The sequence below is a fragment of the Ambystoma mexicanum genome, chromosome 2p (genome assembly GCF_040938575.1).
Source record: "Ambystoma mexicanum isolate Mex_15411 chromosome 2p, UKY_AmexF1_1, whole genome shotgun sequence".
NCBI lineage: Eukaryota > Metazoa > Chordata > Amphibia > Caudata > Ambystomatidae > Ambystoma > Ambystoma mexicanum.
In genome coordinates, this window is record NC_090923.1 from 296,163,410 (window position 1) to 296,178,355 (window position 14,946).

Genomic DNA, 14,946 nt, shown 5'->3' on the forward strand with positions numbered 1-14,946 from the left:
ATAAAAATCTCAAATATTTATATTTGCAGATTCAACCACATCTGCATCTATCAATACAAAGTACAGGCATGCTTATATTTTTAAAATTATATTTCCAACTCCTTCACAAATGCAGGTAAACAGGGTTCCTGCCACTTGCCCTACATTAACCTATTCAATAATCATACTCTCTGTTGTCTCATCTCCTGACATCAAGTGGCAATTACTTACAATGCTGTCTGGTTACAAAGTTTTCTTTTAATGAGCATTTTCATAACAGTTTAAAAATATATATTTTCAATTCCAGCAGCTCTGTCTGTGTTTTTTGTGTGAAAGAAAAGAAAACCACATTTAAAACATTTCTACAGCATGTATAAATGGCAGATCCTGTTAAATAAATAAACACATAAATAAATACTACCCAAAATGATCATTATACTCCACCAAATGTTATTTTTGTTCTTTCATTCTGTCACTTTTAATACCACTTCTCCCACTAACAAAGTTATACTAAAACTCTCACAATCCAAAGTCAAAACGAAATCTGCATGTATGTTACTAAAGCATGGCATCTACATGGAATGAAAAGTGGAAAAATGCAATGCGTTTAAATTAAAAATATTTATTTCAGCACCATTCCAAGTACAACATAAAAATACCTGTATACATTTACATTTACAACAGTACAGTGTGTCATTTTTAAAAAATATATGAAAGAAAATTATAGTTATGCAACATTTTGAAATAACAATTTTATTAACTTTGACGAACATGCATACTTACTAACATCCCCCTTTGTAATCTGTACGTGCTTAGTGGCTCCTAAATTTTTGTCTGCATTCTGGTACTTGTAGTGCACCTTTTCTAATGCAAGAAATTCAACCAAAACTCCAACAATACAAACAAAAGAACCATCATTTAATAAGCAACTACACATTGGAATGCATCAAATTGGCAAGTATGCATGTACTGACAACTTTCAAATAAGGTCCACTTAAAAGTGTTCAACAATTATTATCCATCTCCACTTCTTTTTTGTAATGAATATGTTACACACAGTGCTGTTATAAATAAACAAAACCATTTTTGAACTTTCATGTACAGCCTCCCAAAAGGTACTGCTTTTCCCATTTTGCATTGTATAAAAATGTCACACTTTCTTGCTGCAGTCCCATTGGGCATACCTATCACAGGACCAATGGCCCCATTAGCAATGGAGCCAGTGCTCCTGTGTCCCCATTCCCGTAGAGTCCTATGTGACTCCACACAAATAGGGACTAACATTGTCTGGCACCTGACTTTCCAGGCCAGCGTGACTCGTAATGTCCTGATGGTACCAGGAAGCTAGGTGCCAAAAAATGATTAGGAATCTGGTGGCAACCCATCTGCAGCACCAGCAGGGTTACCACCATACTCGTAATGAGGCCCAATGTTATTAACTCTTCTTTCTAACAACTCCTCCTACATTCATAAATAATGTCTTCTTGTACTGAAATGACTTCACCATTATCATATATACCCACTCATTTCTTCTTTCGCGATTGCAGTGACCAACAACCTCCAGGAAGACAACAACCTTTAGAAAACTACTCTTCACATCCTACTAAGTAAGTGCATTACTGTAGTAGTATTCTTACTGTTACTCGTACAGTATAGTTTAGCCGCATAGTAGCCTACAAAATTCCTTTCAAATAAACATTTACATCGCTGTTAATAACTACACCTCAACATGTCCACTCTTTCTAGTCTCACCTAAACACCATTATTATAACACCCACTATTATCCTGAAAAGATTATAATGTCCTCACTTGTTCATTCACACTACCTGTCCCTTACACTCTAACCCAAGCCCATCACACATCTACACACACAGCTACTCTTACAACCTTCCCAAACCCAACTATCAACCCATTACACAATCAGACAGCCCTCTATTTATGTCTGCCATCATATTCACACATTCATTCACAATACATGCATATATATTCCAGAGCGTTCAACCCCACACTTTCCTTTTTTTCCAACAGACAGAACAGAATGCCTACTAAAAAGCTACTCCATAGAAAATAAAGAAAGATTAGAGCAGATAAAAATAAAAGCATGCCAAATACTCATCCATATCTAGCAGAATTTATAGAAAATATTCAAACAAAACTGCTAATACAATCAGTCAACAAAATAAACCAGCAACCACTAAAACATCTATGGCCCCTCATTGAAAAAATAAAAATGAAAAAAGTATAAAGCAGAAGAAAACCGCAAATAACCCTACCACCATACCTAACATTGTTAACGTAGCCACTGTTAAGTATTCCCAAAAATGTATTTTATAAAAAATATTCCACTGTAGAGTACTTCACAATCTTATGAAAACAGCTGAAATGTCACGCTCTACCCATAAAAATTACTGCGGAAGACTAATCCTGTAAGCTCTAATTGACAATACAATTCTGCTGAAGTAAAAATTGTTTATATTAATTTTAAACAGAATGAAACCACTAACAAAATCAATCAGTAAATTACAAAAAGTACTAAGCATGTGCAATGTCAACATAGATACCAATTAAAACTTCTGTGAAGGTGAATGGATTCACACAAGCAGTACAGAACCATATTTCAATGTAGAGGCTTATAAACAAGAACAAAAAACCCTAATTGACATGCATAATAATGGCTGAGGGTATGAAATGGTAGAAAACACCATTGTGGCACAAGAAACCCTTATCAAAAACACATCCCCAACATAATTATAATCAACTGTTCCTTTCACCCAACCAATCCATCCAGTCTACAAATGGCCACACAGCTCAATGTGTAACGTATGCCAACAATCCTCAACATCTTTATGACAATTTCTCAATATCTATGTGAAAGTAAAAGTCAAAATTAGAATAAAACATGGACTCATGTACAGTGCACAAATACACTGGACTGCAAGGACATTCATTAGCCTTCATTTCCAGAACTGTTGCAAAAGCATCTTCCACCACATCAAAATGTTAGGAACCCACCATCCTACTATACAGAAACATCTGCAGAGACTGTACTATGCAAAAAGTCCTGCTTTACAACTGCAACATTTTAGTAACATTCTTCTACATGGAGAAACAAAGAACAAATAACTCCTTCAACAAATAGAACACATCCAAAGTAAATATTTTGGAAGTGATGATGACTTAGAAAATTCAGTAACTTCAGTTTGCACGGTATTAGCACTAGGGCAAAGTTTGCCCTATTTTTAAAAACTCTGCGACTCATTAAAAAACCATTGCACCTTGACAAGTGCAGAGTTTGGCATGTTAAAAACACCAGGGCTAAGATTGTTCTAGTGCTAAAAAGATACAATTTATATGCATTTTTCCACCAGGGCAAAGTTTGCCCTAGTGCCAATACCATTCCATATTAGCACTAGGGCTAACGTTGCCATGGCACAAAAAATGTAATGAAGAATTTTTGCCCTGGTGCTCTTAATATGCCAAACTACACTTGTTGAGGTGCAATGGTTTTTTAATCTGTCCCAGTGTTTTTAAAAATAGGGCAACCTTTACCTTAGTGCTAATACCATGCAAACATTGCACTTGCCCCAGTGCAAAGTTTGTGTAATCTGGCCCCAGGAGAACTCTGTTCTCTTGACCCTGCAAATGTATCAAGATACTTTCACCACCACTTTGCCATGCTGCACTTCATCTGCACTAAAAGTACCCCTCGACTCAGAGAAGTGCAACACTTCTTTTGGAGAAAAGAATATCAATCCAGAGGTGCACCACACATCCACATGCTTTTGTGAATAAATGATGCTCCTAAATGTGGTCATGATGCCACTGTTTTGCAGTTTATTTGCAAATACATATCCTGCGACATCCCTTCAGAAACCACACATACTGTTTCCAAAAACATAACTCTGACAAATACTGCTGACTCAGATATAAAAACAAAGGTAAATAATGCACCAAATTCTGCGCTGGTTTCCCTAGACCAGTTTCAGCAAAAGGACAGGTAAACCGCTTGACATCTTCCGTTAGACACAGTGTGAAAGGCAAATAACCTAAAAACACATACAACATTAAAAGAAACAAAGCTTCAAAGTACATCAATGATTACAATGCAAGAATTGCCCTCTAGTTGAATGCAAACATAGATATACAATATACTGCAGACATTTCCACTGCTGTTGCAAGATATGTCACAGCCTATCTCACCAGAGCTGAGAAAACAGAGCTGAAAGACCTCTGGGATGACATATCATCTGAGAAAACACTGTCACAAAAATGTATTTATTTTATTTACTTATTGTATTTGTTTGTAGCACCCAGAGCTGGATGTATAGGAGTGCCAAGAAGGCAGTACATAGTGAGTTACAGTATGGTAAGAACAGTAAGGTTATATTTCAGCATAAAACGTTAGTCATGATCATAGGTGGACAGTGGGCTGTACGAGTTACATGTATTTGTTCAATAGTGAAGATTTTCCTTTCTTTTGGAAGAGTGTATTACTGTCTTAATTTTGGATATGCTGAGGGAGGGCGTTCCAGAGTGTGGGAGCGATGGTGGTAAAGCAGGCACCTCCAGCTCCTTGCAAATCTTGGTATGTGCAAGGCAGATATGGATGAGGAGTGGATATTGTGGGTGTTGTGTATCTTAGTTATATAGTTCATGAGGTAAGGGGGGCAGTATTGTGTAGGCAATGGTGGGTGATAATGAGGAGTTTAAAGTCAATACAAGCTTTGATGGGTAGCCAAAGAGCCTCCTTTCTGATTTGTGAAATGTGATCAGAGCACTTCATGCCCCAAACAGCTCTGAGAGCATTATTTTGGAGCAGTTGAAGTTTGTTGATATTTTTTGTAGAGGTCCCTGCTAAAATGGCATTGCAGTAGTCCAATTTGCTGCCTATTATTGCTCTGGCTTGAGTGAGGCAATTGTTGGGAGCAAGGAATCTTCTGGATTTGTACAGCTTTGGCATAAACATTGTCTCCCATAGAGAATGTGGATGTTACAAAGCTGCAGACCGTTTAACAGACACAGCCTTATATGGCCAATATGAACACATAGTCTGCCTAAGCCTTGGTCCAGCTGCATCTAGAAAAAGAGTGCTGAAATCCTACCAAGACATAGAAACAATAGCCGTAAATGATCCCAACAACCAGGACATTATGAAAAACAATTTATTTGACACATACTTCCCAAACAGTAGTATTGTTTTGGAACACATGTGCCTATACCACATAACTCAAAACTACTCGTACACAAATAATGTCAAACCAGATGAAAAAATTGGAAATATGTGGGCTCAGCTTGTGAAGGTAGCCTGTCAAACTTACTGAACCCAGGCTAATTAATCGTATATAAATATAATTTAAACATCCTCAACATAGAGAACTGTATTACTTGACCCTAATGCAACTTTTTTAAAACATGGCGAAAAGAAGAATTATTGGGTAGCCTTGACTCATTTGAAGCTATATTCAATGTAAATGAAAGCAGTATAACAAATGTCAATTTCAAGCAATACAAAAACATGTTGGACAATGAACGCCAACAAGATGAAGACATTCAAGCACAACTAATGAAGACACTCCTGAGGGCAGTCAACCTTCCGTTACAGGAAGCCAAGAACCACTTGGAGAGCCACTCATTGTAAATGAAGCAGAATTAGCCATGGCTGAAGTAGAGAACAACATGTATCAATATGAGCAATCAGAAGAATACTTGTCAGTGCTGAAATCACAGCTAAATGAGCAGCAATTTAGCAGTTTCCTAGAACTGACTAAAGAAATTGAAAATGGTTTGAAGCATGAAAGTAAAACAGGTAGCTGTCAAAATTATAAACGTATAATCCCCTAAGTAAGTAGTGAAGCTGGTTCTGGAAAAACATTCTTAATTAAAATCATCAGCAAACTCCTACAACAGTTAACAAACAACTTTTCAGCTGTGGTAACAGCCCCCACAGGTTTAGCTGCCTGCAACATAGGAGGTGTTAGTTTACCCCGACTACAGCTCCTTCTAGTAGAATACCAAAACAAATTAGAGTACTACAAACTATCAATAGAAGCTGAAGCTACTACTAAAGTACGCAGAATTATGAAGCAAATGAAAATGTTCCTAATAGATGAGGTAAGCATGGTTTCCAACCTAATGTTGGCTTTAATTCACATCAGACTGCAAGAAGACCTTAAAACAGACTACGAAGAACTCTTTAGAGGAAAACACGTTATTGTTTTTGGATATCTCCTACAATTGACATCAGTTAAAGGTGAACCTATTTTTAAAAGCTTAGGACACAAACAGTGCTGCAACACACTTGCCAGCATAGGAAATGTAAATCTCTGGCACCATTTCCAATACAGAGACCTAACTCAAAACATATGTCAGTCTCCAGACCTCACCATTGCTAACATTTTAAAAAGCATTTGGAACACGTCTTGTTTCTAAAGATGCACAATCCATCTTAAATAGTAGACTCATCCATGAGCTATATGGGCGTAGCAACTCTTTGGAGAAAAACACATTATTGTTTTTGGAGATCTCCTACAGTTAAGATCAGTGATAGGTGAACCTATTTTTAAAACCTTAGGACACAAACAGTGCCTCAACACACTTGGCAGCATAAGAAATGTAAATCTCTGGCAACATTTCCAATACAGAGAACTAACTCAAAACATGTGTCAATCTGCATACCTCACCTATGCTAACATTTAAAAAAGCATAAGAACTGGTCTTCTTTGTAAAAGATGCACAATCCATCTTAAATAGTAGACTTATCCATGAGCTATATGGGTGAAACACATCTGCTCCTGATGCCATGGAACATTTAGCAAAAAAATATGTAAAACGCATGTCCTTAACGCCAACCCTAGCAAGCTGCAGTCAATTAAACGAGACAATGTTAAAAAAGGAAATGCAACCAATATTGCATTTTAGCTCCAGTGACAAACTGGAAGTGCACGGCATGACACTCCCTATGCGTTAACAAGCAACATCATAACTAAATAGCTCTGAAAAATGTATCTCCAACACAGACGGATTCGATAAAATGTTAATGTTGTATTTAAAGTGCAGAATAATTCTGAAACGTAACCTTGACATAGAGAAAGGTTTATTAAATGGAGCAATTGGTACAGTTGTTGGCTTCCAGACGTATCCACATGACAACAACAATCAGTTTGTCAACATTCACTTTGACAAACTTTCAAAAGTTAAAAGGATAGGATGCTCAAACGCAGGATTCCTTCTTTTCAAAGACATGTATGTATGCAGAGAACAATTCTCTCTGTCTCTTGCATATGCAGTCAGAATTCACAAATCGCAAGGTATAACCGTAGATCAGGCATTGATTGATGATGGCAGCACAGTCTTCAAAGAAGGCGTGAGTTATGTAGAACTTTCACGTCTACATACACTCAAAGGACTATTTCTAGTCAATTTTGATGCCAACAAAGTCAAGGCTGACATTCCTTTGAGCCTAGAGTACAGCAGACTATGTGCACCCTACACACCCCATCAAGATATGTTCCCTTTTCCTCGAAAAGGTAAACTTTTGAAAAGAAAATTAATTCAAACAGAACTTATAATAGATCGCCCAACAATACCGCCAAAGTAACAAAATACAACTGCCACTCCATCAAGCAGTACAACCATAAAACTATCTAGTGCAGACACAAGTTCACATCCATCAGCAGATTGAAAGAGAACTATTTCTTCTAAAAAAACAAGCGGCGGTCCAGCAAATGACACAGAAACAGAACTCTTTGGTCCATTTAAATTTTCCAACACAACCGGTGTAAATTGCTATGCAAATCTAGCAATCAATCTTCTGTTCCAATTGCCACCAATTGTTCAAAACATTTACTTGAACGGATCAGACCCGTTGTGTTTGAAAATGCTTGTCCTTCATAGAAAGGCCACAAATAATCTTGACAGCACTCACAGTATCTCAGGAATAAGGCAAGAATTGGACTACTGTGTAGGAATTGTAACATTAACCATAAATGCATAGGAAGATCCACAAGAATTTCTAATGCACTTACTGCAAGCTGGAACCCCAGAACATACCTATTAACGTGGAAACATACATGAAGTCTCTGTAACCATGTTTCACAAGAGCACATCCCTAATGAACGATTTGTGTATGTGTCTATACCAAATTGCGAATCCATTCCATTTCATCAGCTAGTGCAAAATACAAATCATGCCATATTATGCACTTTTTGAAACTCAGACAATCGTTACACCTTATACATAAACTCACATAGCCAATATCTTACATTAATGCCTTTAAGGTACAACACAGATGGTACCAAAAACAACTGCAAGCTTACTAGTGTCACACACAGGCAAGTATCTCTTGGCAAGAAAACCTTCACAACAGTAGGCTTAATCTACCACACTGGTGCCACAACCACTGCAGGTCACTATACTGCATACATTAAAAAAAGATATGGCTGGTTTGAATCCAACGACACTTCTGTTACTCTAAAACAGAGATACCAGCAAATCTAACAAATGCCTACTTAATATTTCTTAAACCTAAATTTAGTCACAAACCTGTGAAACTGTCAACAGTTAGTGAACTTTAAACATTCCCTTAAGTACTGCACACTTCACAAAAGCATACTGTGAAAGTTAAACTCACATAAATGTAGTTGTTTTTTTTTAAATGCTGTATGGATTTCTTTCCCAATGACCCAATGATTATGCAAACAGAAACAGCAACTGTGCAGAACACACAGTAACGTAGTTTCAAACATAGTACTTAGAATGTACTGATTATGAGGGTCTACAAAGTGCAGTCACTGACCTGTAGAACTATCAACAGTTAGAATACATTAATTAATATCTAACTGAATCCATAGTACTGCATTGCTACATTTGAATAGCAAAATAGTTTTAATACACCAACAGACTGCTAAAAGCAGGTGTTAAAACCTCCATGGCGCAAAGGGAACTCGGAGTATGGCGGTAAGGGATTACCGCCACCGCTCTCGTTAGCGGTGGCCGCTATCCCTTACCGCCATACTCGGAATGAGGCCCGATATCTCCTTAAAACAGAGGTCTGCAGCCAGTGGCACTGCAGATGATTTAGACTTTGACTCCTAGGTTCCCCGACCAATGGGTATGCAAGCAAGGAGCGATGGTAGTTGTCCTACCCGTTTGTATTCATCATTTGACAAAAGGTATGCATCATGTAAACATCCTTTTCACATCACTCTGGAGAGCTGAGATATTTGTGAGGAAGGAGCTAGCCCTGTATTGTTTGCAATGCCTGTTGTCAGGGGCACATCTAAGCCAAAGTCTCATGAGGTGGGCAAAAAAAATACTTCAAAGAGTGGCTTTGTCAATTGCTAGTCCATGATGCATGTCCACCTGCATTTTACTATAATACCATGTAAGTCTGAGTCATCCACTTTGGTTAAGCGATGAAACTAGTATTTTAGCGACTCTACAATTTAGGCACTTGGCCACATCATTTCTGAGCTCTACTTGGTACAAACATTTAGGTTTCGGTTTTCAAGGACTACAATAGTACTGTCTAATAATGATTACTTGCAAAATATTCAAATCATATATTAAAGAAGTTTATATGTTAACATTCTGAGTGGAAAACTACAAGTCCCAGAATGCAAAATATGCAAGTTAAAACATTTCCTGTTTCACACCACTGTAATGTTAGCACATTGACACACACACAAATCATTTTAGTAGTAAGGTCACCTGAGTATTGAGATTGCCACAACATTCCAGTTTGCTGTTACACATAATGTTAAGAACGTTTCACTATCCACATCAAAAGAAAATCATTTTTTTGCATGTCAAAGAAGAAGACATAATGGAGTTAAATTTAACTTTTAAAAGGAGCTTTATTGCATTACTCAATTGAATTGTCTTGTAGATACAGATTTGGTTGGTTACTAGAGGGTGTGGGGGCATTCTTTTACTTGGAAATGTGCCATTGCACTGCCACGTGACTAAACACTCCTGCCTAAGAAAGGCAATGATAATAAAAGAATACTTTACAGCAGTAATTGTGATACCATTGTTAAGGTACCTTTTTGCATCTGCATTTTCTGTCCTGCTGGTGACATCTGTGAAGGTGAGTAAACAAAATCCCAAATGGGAAGGGGTTGGCTACAGCCATTAAAATGCATTGTTCTCCATCAGCTGGGCATTTGTATGAACCTAGACCAGTGTTAAAATTGCCACCCCGGATGCCAGCGGACCAGCGGCTGGGACATTTTCTCCAGCCGCAGGGCCCTCATGACAGCCAGCAGCTGGCAAAACCGTTTCTAAAATGGCCAGGTTGTAGCCCTGTCATCCCTAGAGGGTCAGGGGGTAGGCAAAGTGCCCTCCTGCCCCCTGGTTGGTATGCTACTGCACCTATGTATCACAGATCTCCCAGTGAGCAGGGCTACATCCGAGGAGCTGCTATATAGCGTAACACAAATCTAGCTTCAGATGAGATGCAAACTATAATTGTTTTCCCTTACATATCAGTTACGATGACTAATTCTCTCAAGTTGTGACTCACAACATCTTTTGCAGCTTGATAAATGGCAATTAGATCAACTACTACTTGCTGACAACCATAACATGTTATATTATAAATGTCCACTTCATTCTCTGTCAGCAGGATGATGTTAAACAAGTATTTCTTTTTCACGCCCAATTTGCCAAACCTTGTTTATAATTTCGCTAGAAAAGTGGCTTCGATGGTCAGATCCATTACATTGCATTGGGCCGAGGCAAAATGTGAAAACAATTTGTTGATTATGAACAAGGCTGCAGTCTCAGATAATCAGTTATTCACTGGACACCCCATTTCGATATTAGGTAAGTGACTGTAAGCAAGTATTTATTTATTGTGGAAGATCATTTTGGTGGTCCATTGAAATCTAATTGCAAGTATAACCATCGTATTTTACATTTTTTATTTTTTTTACATTTTCAGTGAGATAGCGGCGAAAGTCTGACCAAATATCTTTGGATCTGCTTTTTAGATGTATCAAAGTCCCATATAATTCTTCCATGTCGTTCGCCATTGTGAGATTGTTTAGCCAATCCTTTACTGAGGAATTACCAGGCTGTTTCCAGCAGAACAAGATCCATCTCTTAGCTAAAAAAGTTCCAGCTTCAGAAACCTACGTTTCTCCTGCGCCATTGACACTGTGATGCCCAACAGCATGGCCCCTCGGGGGAATGGCTCTGAGTGACCTGTCACGGCCATTTAAGTGGCACACACCCCTTCCCAGTAGGATCACAGACGAGGGTAGGCATAGAACATGTGCAGCAGGTTGGCCACCTTGCCGGTACATCTGGGGCATCTGCCGAGTAATCGTTTCCAAACTGCCAGATCCTTGCTGATGTATAATGTAGTCTATTCAATATCATGAATTGAATCAATTGAAGATTAGAGCTAAAGGAAATGATTTTGGTCAGCCTGCATATCGCAGCCGATTGTTCGTCTGTGAATACCGTGCACAAGTCACACTACCATTTCCTTCTGACATCAGGGCCCTTATATACTAATGTACTCAACAAGCAACCATAGACCACTGATACCCTTTTTGTGAAACCTCCCACCGAAGTCTTGTGTATATATGATTCACCTGGGCTGACTCAAGGCTCACTTGGGTGTTCCAGCCACCACAGCCGAAATGCAGTTCTCATTTGCCAGTAGTATAACCTCTGTACTAGGGACTCCCCAACATAACTCTTGAATTCTTCCCAATCACAATTTGCTGTGCACTTATATGCAGCCCAGAGTGGTAAAAACCAGCTGCACTTCAGCTCTTTCATATGGAGCGGTCTAATATTGGCAACAGTCCTGTACGACCCCATAAAGGAGCCGCTTTAGCATAAGGGGGTTCCAGCCCCCAAAGTCACCACAATTTACCCAATGAAAGCTGCGTAGCACCTAATGGGCCCAAAGTTCTCTGGGAGACATATCCAGTGCCATACATCAAAGTGCAGAGCTCAAATGCACCCGCTGCTGCCTTCTTGAGCTCCACGTGTGGCAGGGGTTGTAAAGAACCTCTCAATAAGAGGCAAAGAGCATTTGTGCTACTAAATAATAGAGTTCAAAGTGAGGAGCTCTAAGGCCACCTTCATCCCAAGGCCGGGTCATAGCTTTCCAACCCATATGGACCCCTCTGTTGCTACACATAAAAGATGTGCAAAGTGATTGTAATTCCTGAAACAGCATTTTTTGCCTGGCCAAACTGGGATAGTGTTAAACAGATACAAGAGTTTCGGGTGTACCAACAATTTCACTATTGAGAGGCGTCCCATCAACGACATCGGTACCATCTCCCATCATCATCTTGGGCCCTAACTGCCTCATGTATGCAGTGTAATTCAGAGCTATTGTCTTTTTTGCAGATTTGTGAACCATAATGCATAAATGTCTGAAAGAGTCATACACCATTCGTAACCCATGCCCTTACCCCAGTCTCTGCACAGCTGCAGCCAACGGAAACACCTTTTTTTTATCTCTGTTGAGATGTAACTCTGAATATCTAACAAAGTCCTCCACCATCACTAGCCAGCTCTCGAATATAAAGCAGGATAGTGTCTGCATATAAGGATATCACCAATGGTGGAGCACCCAATCACAGTCACCATCTAGCATGCTGAAGTCGAACCAAGTCACCCAAGGGTTCAATCACTAGTGCAAACAAAAGGGGAGACAAAGGGCATCCCTGACGGGGGCCGCCCCTCAATTCAATGAGTGATGATATTGTCCCATTAGTAAGGATTCTTGCTATTGGGTCTTTATACAACAACCACACCCATGATGCAAAACAAGGCCCGAACCCGGCATTTTCCAAAACTGTGAACCGGTATCGCGAGTGTACTGTGTCAAATGCCTTCTGCACATCTTATGATACGGCTACCGCACCAGAGTCAGAGGGCACCCGCGCCATCACGTTATAAAACCGCCAAAGGTTTGATGCGGTAGCCCTGCCGGGTATAAACCCTGATTGGTCATTATGGATAACATATGGCGATCGGTTTGCTATTGCTTTGGTGAATATCTCAGCATCGACATTAATCAATGACAGGCCACGGTATGACGGACATTCACTTTGCCTCTTTACCCGGTTTCAGCATAACCGTGATCATGGCTTTGCACTATGTCTCTGGAAGATTTATTCAACTCAGTGCCTCCTCCCGCATCTGAAGCAAGTACTGCAACAGAATATCACATAACTCATTATAGAACTCCGACACTAATCTGTTGGGGCCAGGTGTCTTGCCTGAGGGGAGTTCCTTAATTGCCCTCTTAAAGTCCTCCTCGCGAAAAAAGGAATTACCTGAAGCCTCCATAGATGACAGTGAAGTGGGGTTGCACCAAGATATTCCCTGATTTCAACCTCTGATGCCTCACTCATGGGCTGATACAATCATTCATAAAAGGAACAGAATGTCTCATTTATACTCCGTTCTCTGAACAGACCCTTGTTCCAGCCTCGGTGTCAAGGGGCCTGATCAGGCCTCTGCCCACCTCCATACGTATCAATAGGGCCAGGAAACATCCCATCCATCTACCCCACCATATCACTGCGCCATATCAGGTCTGTCTAAGAATTTAACCTCCCTCTGAGCGAGGTCACTGAATTGATCTAACTTACGTTCGGTCTTTGTAAGCACTGCAGGATGGAGATCTCTAGAAGAGGTCTTGATGCTCTTTCAGTCATGCTTCAACCACCGTCATATTCCACCTATTCAGGACCCCAGGCTTGGTCGACATCAGCACCCCCGCACCTAGGCTTCAAACACCCACCATAAAACTGCTACCGACAAGACCAACCCAACATTCCGTGACAAAATCAATATTATCACGCAATCTATGTGCAAAGACTGGGGCTCTCAGGTTTAAAGCGCCATGGGCGCCTGGGGCGACCTTCTGTAGACCAGGTTATAACCAACATTAAAGGGGAATGGTCTGAGAAAGTTCTAGGGTACACAACCTCCGTTAACAAAAATAAACCACATATCTATGCAAGAGTGCATGTTATGGACTGTGTAGTTATAAGTAAACTCGTTCAGTTCCATGTTGCAATCTCAAAACATCGACCATATTGAGTCCCTCAACCCAGACCAGATCATGTGTACTGCCTTTGTTAAGTCACAGGGACCAGTAGTTGACCTGTCCACGGACATGGCCATAATGGTGTTAAAGTCACCGCCCCCCAAAGAAGGGCTGCCTTCAGGACCCCCAACAGGAGATTTTTCAATTCTGAGTAAAAATCTGGGTTGTCTATGTTGGGGCCGTAACAATTTAACAAACCTACTTCCCTCTTGCAAAGTAGGTCATGCACAAGTACGTATCTACCTCTCTCGTTCACAATCAAATCCTGATAGGAGAACGGAAGTGTTCTATGAATCAATATCATCACCCCGGCGCCCTGGTTTAGTATCATGTGTAATATCACTGCCCACCCCAAGACCGGGCAACCAGCTCAGCCACTGACTCTATTATATGGCTGTCTTGTATGAAAAGTTTGTTAGCACTCAACCTATTGGCATGAGCAATGATTTTCTGGGTCTTCACACAATTAACAAGCAATTGAACATTTGAGCTCAAAGGTTTAGTCTGGCTAGAGCCCACCATCGTCCCAATCCACATACATGTATTCTGTAGTTGCTCTAAAGCCAGGACCTAGGAAAACACTGGCCCTCATTACAACACCGGCGCTAAACCATGGCGCTATTAGCACCATGGTTGGTCCCGGTGTTGTAACGGGTCCGCCATGGTTCAATGGGGAATTACCACCCCATTCCCAGGTTGGCGGTGCGGTAATTCCCTATTGAACCATGGCCCTTCCCCATTCCCATTTTTGCCCCATAGGGCTCTATCGGAATGGGGAAGGCGCTAAGTACGGTACCGCAAATTGCGGTACCGTACTTAGCACCAAGGTCCCTTTGCGGGTCCCTACTTTAACGGCTGGTCTAGACCAGCCGTTCTGGTCA